An 8,560-nucleotide genomic window follows, 5' to 3' on the forward strand; every position below is an offset into this window, starting at 1 on the left:
CTGCTATAAAGGCTAGAGATACAGCATACCAATCTTCATAAAGCTCTAGAAGTCACCTTAATTTTCCTTGATATTTCCTTGAAATACTCCCTTGATATATTCAGAACACATAAGGGACAGGTTGCAGAAGACCTAGCTTCCCTGATACCAGAACATTCCCAGTGTTCCAGTGACCTCAAAGTGCCTCATCCTGTCAGCAGACAGCTTATTATCCCACAGCAAAGGGCTGTGAAAAAGAATATGTCCTTGACCTACAGGCAGGTCAGGGAGTTAGGCTCATAAAACCACCATCCAGAAAAACATTGCTGAAAACACTACCTTTGTCTTATTGGATAAAGTACACACCTGTCAAAATAATATTAAAAATTAGTTAGCAGTACTATTTCTTGTCTTAACCTAATTTGATGGAAAAAATGCGTTTCCTTATCCTTCTAGAAGCAAGGACAATATTGGTTACTCTTAAGTTAAAGTTTTACTGATTAAGTTTTCTGAACAATAATTTAAAGATGAGCAAAACTCCAGAAGAAGTAGATAGAGGAGCAATGATGAGAAAGAATATTTATTTACAAGCACAATCCATACATAATCAGATCATTTAGTTACAAAGTTTATCACCAGTGATGATAATGTATCACGTAGTCTCTCTAAAAAGCTAAAGATACCCTCAGAAAACATGATTAACAATACACATTACACTAAGCATACGAGTATGTTGTAAGAATGTTAAGTTAAAATAATGATGCCTATCAAATATGGACCAGTCAGCCAGCAGAACGAACATGGATAAAAACAGAAAGCAACAGTCTTTAAGCACAAAGGTGCCCATCTCTAGGAAGAGCCACAAACAACACACAACTTTCACGCCCCCAGCCACAACGCTAGTAAGGATGAGGCAAAAGAAAGGAAGACATGATGGAAAACTCACAGCAATTTTAACTTTAAACACTTCAAAGCTAACACTGATTAGCCTAGCAAGACTATTGCTATGAGTACTGACTCTTGGGGTCCAACAGCTGAAACATGCATTAGAAATTCTAGCTAACAGCAGCTAAACAGCTAGACAGGTGACCATTTGCTTAAACCAGAACAGAGTTTGCAGACTTTTCTAGTTTTACCCTTTCGTTTCCAATTTCTATCTTGCTAAATAATTCTCTCCTCTATTTTACTATTCCGTTTGTCTGCTACTGCTGAGGCTATGGGGAAAGGAGACAGTTTAGTGAAAGTTAAGAAAAAATACCATGCCAGAAGCCCCAAGCAGTCTGTACTCTGGCATATATGCTTAGGAAGCGCATGCACTAGGAGCATTTTCTGCCAAGCCGCAGAGGGTCAGCAGGGCATCTTCTGTTGCCAAGCATCAGCTTTGGGAAACAGTACTTTCCAAAAGGCACAAATTTGAGCTTTTTCTGTAGGTTATCAACAGTACACAACATACCTCACCACTCACCCAAAACTACGAACTCACACTGTGATTTCTGCATATAGAAGTACTCAGTCAGTGCACTGAACACTCCAAATGATGAACTGAGCAGTTTAAGATAATGCATAGAGAAGAGCCGAGTCTTCAGGAACACTTACGAACACTTTGAACATCAGAAGAATGATGACCCTGTATTTGGCTGAACCATGCTGTATCTGCAGAGAAAACAATGAAATGAATGAAGAAAGTCCTCTGAGGCTCATCTGACATTTTGATTTATTATACTCATGTTAAGTCTCCAACGTTCATTCTGTACACAGCTCTGACACAGTGAAAGATTTGTTTTGGACTAACTTATTTTATTTCTATATTCTTTAGATAAAATGTCCATGTTCTTACAAATTCCGTTAATACCACTTTGATATCTAACATTGTGTTGATTCGGTGTGAAACACAAGAATTAAACAGCCTTTTAGTAGTTTAGCTTCCTCATTCCCACAGGATGCAACATGCCCTCAGACATGAAACAATCTTATCTGGGGCACTTCTTGTGAATATTTTAATCTTTTTTCCTTTATCTGTCTAACCTTCATTTCTGCACAAGTATAGACCTAATTCCCTCAACCTTCTTGTGCTGTTAGAACTCTTTACTGGTGTTGTTCAGACTGAGGCATCCTAAGACAACAATATACAAGGAGCAAACCGATATTACTGAAGGGTAACTTCAGGCACAGAAAACTTATCTGTACGAAATACATTTTAAACTGCAAGGTGGGTTGTGCTTCTTCCCATTAAGTGCCAGCTCAGACAAAGCAATGCCTCTTTATTGGGTAGTAGGGCATTCTCCAGTTAGATCAGTTCACTGCTCTTATAACTTATGGAACTCCCTAAAAAAGAAAAAAGTAGGAACATTTTGAAACAAATATAAACAGGAAAGACTGAGGTTGCTAGTGTGTTGATGAAGTTACCAATAGGCTGATCAACAGGATCTCAATACACTCTCTTCCATGTACACATTATTATTATTACAAATTGGTATTATAAACTTTTGGAAGCATGAATCAGTGGGAGAAGAGTTTTTCCATTTCTGGCCTTTTTTTTTTTTAATAATCCTTAGCATTGTGCTAGGTGTTATGGGATCAATCATTCATCAGTACAACCATCCCTTTGTTCTTCTTTAGCTTCATCACTCTAATAGTGCATGCAAGCATCAATCTGGAAAAGATCACTAAGCCAGGCAATGAACAGTTAGGCTAGACAGCTATCCAAAAAGTTTTCAAACAAACTAGATAAAATAAATTATGTAAAAAAATTATCACAAATACATCTTGCTACCTTCTAGACCATTAAAAAACCCCAAACATCTATTGTCACACAGTGTATCTGTATTTTCCAGGCACTAACATTTTAGATCATTTTAATATTATTCCATGTTACGCATGCCAAAGATAGATCTGAATAAACTTGCAGGTGAAGTCTATAAAACTGAACAGGTTGTTTTTAAGGTTTTCGAGTCCAGATAGGTCTGAAAGTACTGATCTTTTTACTCATGCCAGAAGTTCCCTCTGACAATGGCAGGCATGCTTTCACCATTATATATACTTCCAGCTACAAGATTTTTACCTCTTTGTTCCATAGATCACAACAGGAAAAGTCCGCATCATGTTAACTAAACCAAAAACACAAGCAGCATGCAAACAGCATACTTGCTTGCACAGTCTATTCAGCTTGTTCTCAATCTGATTATTCACCTGTTTTGTACTGACTGCCATCTGCCCACTCCTCCTGTCTGTCTCTGACACAGACTTTGTGCCATCTTGTAAGTGTTTGGCGTTTTTTTTAGCACCTTCCTGCACACTTCTTCCAGGTCACTGATACATCCAGTGAATAAACTTAATTGCAAGACTGCTTCCTGGGGCTCCCCAATCATGACATTCCAAATCAACTCCAATGGAGAGAAGGTTTTGCTGTGTAACACATTTAAAAACGTATATACTTATTTCCTATCTTTAAATATATTTTTATACATAAAATATGTATGCAGATAAATTCTACTATTAAATATGTATATAAATATATTTACACACATATTTAAGACAGGAAATAGATTCAAGACCAAGTCAGCCACTACTCACACTTATTTTCCCATTTAAACTGCAGCATGAGCACTAATCACGAGTAGATACATACAAGAATAAGCATGCAGGTTATTTTTATTTTAGGCAAACAATCCACTGCTTCATAGAACTTGACAGTTGTCTCCATTAACTCTATGGTGTTGTAGCCAAATCTTATCTTGTGTTGAAAAGGACGCTGGGATTAGTTATGTAGTTCCAGTCTGGCCCTTTTATCAGTATCAGGGGCGTTCGTTTCCTAAGTTGTACATGACAGTTGCTTAAAACTCCATCTGGCTTTTTTGGTTTACACCAGGAACTTCCATGCTAAGAGTTTGTGAGTATATTAACTGCACTGATTATTTTTTTCTCCTCTCCTAAAGAAAAAAAATAAAGTTTTCAACAAAATGCTTAAGTATGAACGAACACGTAAATGCCTGTTAGCATTTGAAAATTTAGGAAGCAACAAAGAAAGATTCCATGCTTCTTTACATAAGAAGGGTTTGTTTAAAAAAAAAAGTAGAAAAATAAATCCAAAAGAGCCTTCACTTTGTCTGCCACTGACCTTTAGACCTGACACCCACTGTATCCTGTGGGAAACTTTTTCCAAGAGCCAACTTTCTTATAAATATTTTAGCAGATTTAAGCATCTAGACTACATTTTATTTGCCTACATCTAGAGAATGAAAAGGCTATTGAATAATGACAACATATACGTGGACTTTCATATTCATATAAGTATCTATAAAGCAGTAAAATATAACGTAATGGAATCTTGAATGTGCTACATGCAGGTGTTTTTGAAGCATATTTTTTTTAATGAGGTTTACTCTTATAGTTGCTGAAAGCCTATAAAACGCATACAACTGCATTGCTGTCCATTTTCCTGCATATGGTTTTAAAACACATTTGCATATTCTCCAAAAATAAGAAAAAGCACTAGGAAAAGTCCATCCATTCCTAGATTTGTGTGATAAAGGCAATAGTGATAATTCAGTTCCCTACTGAAAATGAAAATTCAAGTCCCTCTTAGATGTTTTGCCAAGAAATCTCCTTAAACTCTGCAAGAACAGTTCACTTACAGGAATTTGTTTAGCTTTTAAGCATCAAAGCACTGCACCTGTTCCTTTTCAGATAACGAGTCTCCTTGTCAAGTCTTATATTCCTCTTGTTTCTCCATTAGAATGAGAAATTGTTTTGTGCAGCATGGAACAGATCACTTGTGGAAAGTCACAGGAAAGATTTCTTCGTTACTTCCACAGGCCACATCAGCACTCCTCTCCAGGTGTGCTTCTCTTTCACATCAACCCTTCCTCCCTACTGCATATGGTCCCACTGCAGAGCTATACATCTTGTACAGTCCCGTACACGACTGTGCTACATCAGTGCTCATAAGGAAACTTTACAGCTGTTCAAAACAAGCCATGGAGCCAGACAAGGACAACCACATTCACCAAGACAGGTAAGCAGAAATTTGGCTCCCTCACACTACTAGAACACTAACAAAAGGGACTAGAGTATATTTAAGAAACACTTTTTTTTTTTAACTGAAACATTAGGTACTGTTCAAAGAAGGTGCCCAATTTACTTAGAATTAAACTATAAACACTGTTACTGCAGGATTTTACGCTGCAAGTTTCAGCTACATTTAACAAGCAAGAAAAACAGAAGGAATGTTTGTTTTCAAGAGCTTGTAACAGAGGGTTTGCTTCAATTTCACCCATCAAGTGACAGTAACTTCCTTATGCATGACTAAATGCTAACTACAATTTTAAAGCATCAGTATCTGAAGGCACAATTCCTCTCGAAGACCTTGCAACAAGGAGTGCACAGTAATAGTATATAAAAACCTTTATCTTCCAGTCTTAATATTATCAAAGCTTCTGTTGAAACTTTAGTCCTTTGGTTTTTATGGCTGTTTTATCACCAGACATCAAAACTGCATTAGTGGTCCATCTACGTGTAATACAGATCACGGCTTCTGTCCAGTAAAACCTCTCACTATTAATCTCCACAGCCACATTACTTCACAGTGGTTACAGTTCCCACTACTGAAAGGAGCAGGGGGACAAGCTGGGTCTCACTCCAAGTTACTCCTCTGATGTCTCCTAGGAAGACAGCATTCTGCTCCTGGCACAGATCTCTTCGGTATGCTCATAAGAAATTTGCATGTAGACATTTGAGACAACAAGCAGCCAGTAACTATTCAGCTCTCAAACCCTACAGTAAGATAACGCCAATGAATTTTCATGCATGAGAACAGCAGGACAGGATGTACAGTGCAAGCTTACATAAGACACAAGGCACTGCTGGGAACCAACAGAAGTGAATAGCATAAATGGCTCAGGAAAATGCTGATGTCACTCGTATACGTTTGGGTTGCGCCAGCCAAGTTTCTCTGATCCTAAAACTAGCCTTTCTAGCTGTTTGTAAAACCTCACAGTTTGCTTTGTTTTACCGAGAGCTTGAAAAAAGAACTTGTTTTCAAAAACCCGTGTTTCTTCCTAGTATTAAGGAGATAAAATAAAATCCAAGAAGACTCTAGATTTACTGTACCACTTTGAATCTAAAGAAAAACAGAAAACGTAATGGAGAACTGGAAAAAGCATATAATTATGTACACAAATACTTGTTCCTAATACTTACTGAAAAAATAGTTCAGGCACAACTTATCTGTTTTAAAATATGACCTCTGCAAACCTACTAAGGTCAATGAGACTTAGAGTAGTTACTCAGTGAGCCCTGCTTGCATAAATTAAAGACGCCTAAGGGTAGCTATGAAACCAGGTATTTGATTTTTCCAGGGCACCTACATATTATGAATTAACAATGAATTGCCATTTTACCAGAGCAGCTTTCAGTTTTGTTAAGGAAAAAAAAAAAAACAACAAAAAAACCCACCACAACTGTGTTGAGCTTGCCTCTTCCTCAACTCATAAAAGCTTTCCTATTTAATGTTAAAACTGATTATAGAAGTTTCATATTAACTTGAGTAAACAAGTGAGAACCTACAGACCAAATTACTTTAAAAAAACCCCTCAGATCTCAGTCAAATAGTGCTTCTTCCTGGTGTATCCTTCTACAATAGATTTAAAAAGGGAAAAAAAAAAAAAAGGCACACACAAGTAATCTAGCTGCACAAGTTAGTATAAAGGAAAACTGTAAAGAGGGAAAACTTGGCTCACGCAGGCCAGTATTCACAGCAGCAGCAGTAACTCCCAACTCTGTGCTTCGCTGCTTTCACCTGTTACTGCAGTGGCTGCACACCACTTCAGAGCAGTGTGTTAACCATGACAGGTAATTCCTTCACAGTTCTAGGATTCCTGTATCAAAGTTTTTGCCTATGACATACTTAAGGCATTTGATTTTCTAGAGAGCATCATATGAGGTGAAAGGGAAAATACTGTTCCTGAAACTGAACTACTTAGTTTATCTGTCATTACGCATGTAATGAACTTACTGTCACCCCCTTTAGTATTTTCTTGCAAATACAGAGGCACCCTGAGATAGCATCAAGTTAATGCAACTACCCAACTGTGACAAGTACAACTGAATGCTATCACAGTAAGTTAAAAACCAGTACCAGAAGTAATTTCTTCATCAGATCAAGTATATCAGAATACCTCTCTTCCAGTTCCCTACCAAAACACCAAATCTAACACCACGTAGCTCAGAGATGCCAACTATCAGAGATAATCAGCCACATTAGAAATTCACAAGGTTTCCTTAGCAGTGGAAGAGGACACCAGCTTTGTTCTAGACAAACAGGAGAGGAAAACACACCCACAAACTGTTTGCGCTGTGGAATGGCTGTTCTTTGAAAGCATATCAGTGCACACTCTTCATAAAAATATGAAGTGTAAGATGACCACAGGTTATTAAATGTCTTTTTAAACAAGTGCCTATTTTCATCAAAGTGTAGCTACTACAGGAAAATTCTGCAAGCAAACCACTCGCATCTTGGCTAGAGCATCTATGCTTCTATAGTAGAAATAATATTGATATCTGCCTGTTATTAGTATAGCAGATAAGCATTTCACAGTCATCAGTATATTCACAGTACGTTTTTGGAAAGCACCACTATTCCCGATTCATAAGCAAACAGAGGACTGATGCGGAAAGACTGATCCAAGGTCACAGAGTAAGTCTGTGGTAAAGTAGGAAACTTCACCTGGTTTTGCCTTTATGCAACTAATACTTTCTGTTAATGAGTCATTGCTGCTCCTCTAAATTATTCTTTGAGCGTGAAGAGACAACAGACTGCCTGTGGCATGCAAACTCTACATGCTAATAGCAGCTTCACTCCAGGGTTTTCCAAAAAAAAAAAAAAAATCACGCCCAAGGCCCTTGTTCTATACTATGACAGAATCCTACTTCAGCGCTGGGCTGCTGTGGGGGAAAAAGGAGAGAGAGAGATAAAAAAATTAGGTAGTCTGCCTTGTTTGTGGTCCAGCTCTCTCACTAGAGAAACAAAAACCAGCCCTTCAATAGTTTTACTCCCTTACGCTACAGACCACCGGGCAAGGGCAAAGTGCAGGGAGGAAGGGACAGTCAACTCGGGAGACAAGTTATGCAAAGCTAGGGGCCGGGGCGGGGGGCATAAGTCCCACGGCCCACCAAAAAAAAAAAAAAAAAAAGAAAAAAAAAAAAGAAAAAAAAAAGAAAACCAAAAAAACCGCGGCCAACTTCTGTTCGCAGGTCAACGAGGTCAAACCGCGGGGTGTGTGGGGGGGGGTCTGCCCTAGGAACGGGACCCCCGGCACAGGGAGGGGACACACACACACACAGTGAAGGTTGCGGGGCTCCTCTCCCCCCCCGCAAAAACCCCGTCCCACCCCGCAAAGTGCAAGGGGGCGCGGAGCCCCCTCCCCAGGCTCCCCCCCGCCGCCGGGGGTCGGCAGGCTGCAACCCCCCCAACCCCGGGTACCCCTCGGGCCTCTTCAGGGCTCTCCCCCTCCCCAGGGCCGCCGGCACGGCCCCCTCCCGGCCCGAGGCGGCGGCCCGCCCGTCCCCACAGCGGGGCGGCCCC

General features: G+C 39.4%; 1 long non-coding RNA gene across 1 annotated transcript; it reads right to left on the minus strand.

Moving 5' to 3' along the window:
* Positions 1–546: 546 nt before the first annotated feature.
* LOC126047818 (uncharacterized) lies at positions 547–8,137 on the minus strand. The gene is made up of 2 exons (XR_007508713.1): positions 2,174–8,137; positions 547–1,632 (listed from the first exon to the last, which is right to left on the minus strand). It is a non-coding gene; the product is annotated as an uncharacterized LOC126047818 (long non-coding RNA).
* Between the last annotated feature and the right edge of the window lie 423 nt (positions 8,138–8,560).

This window comes from Accipiter gentilis, chromosome 2 (assembly GCF_929443795.1).
Source record: "Accipiter gentilis chromosome 2, bAccGen1.1, whole genome shotgun sequence".
NCBI lineage: Eukaryota > Metazoa > Chordata > Aves > Accipitriformes > Accipitridae > Astur > Astur gentilis.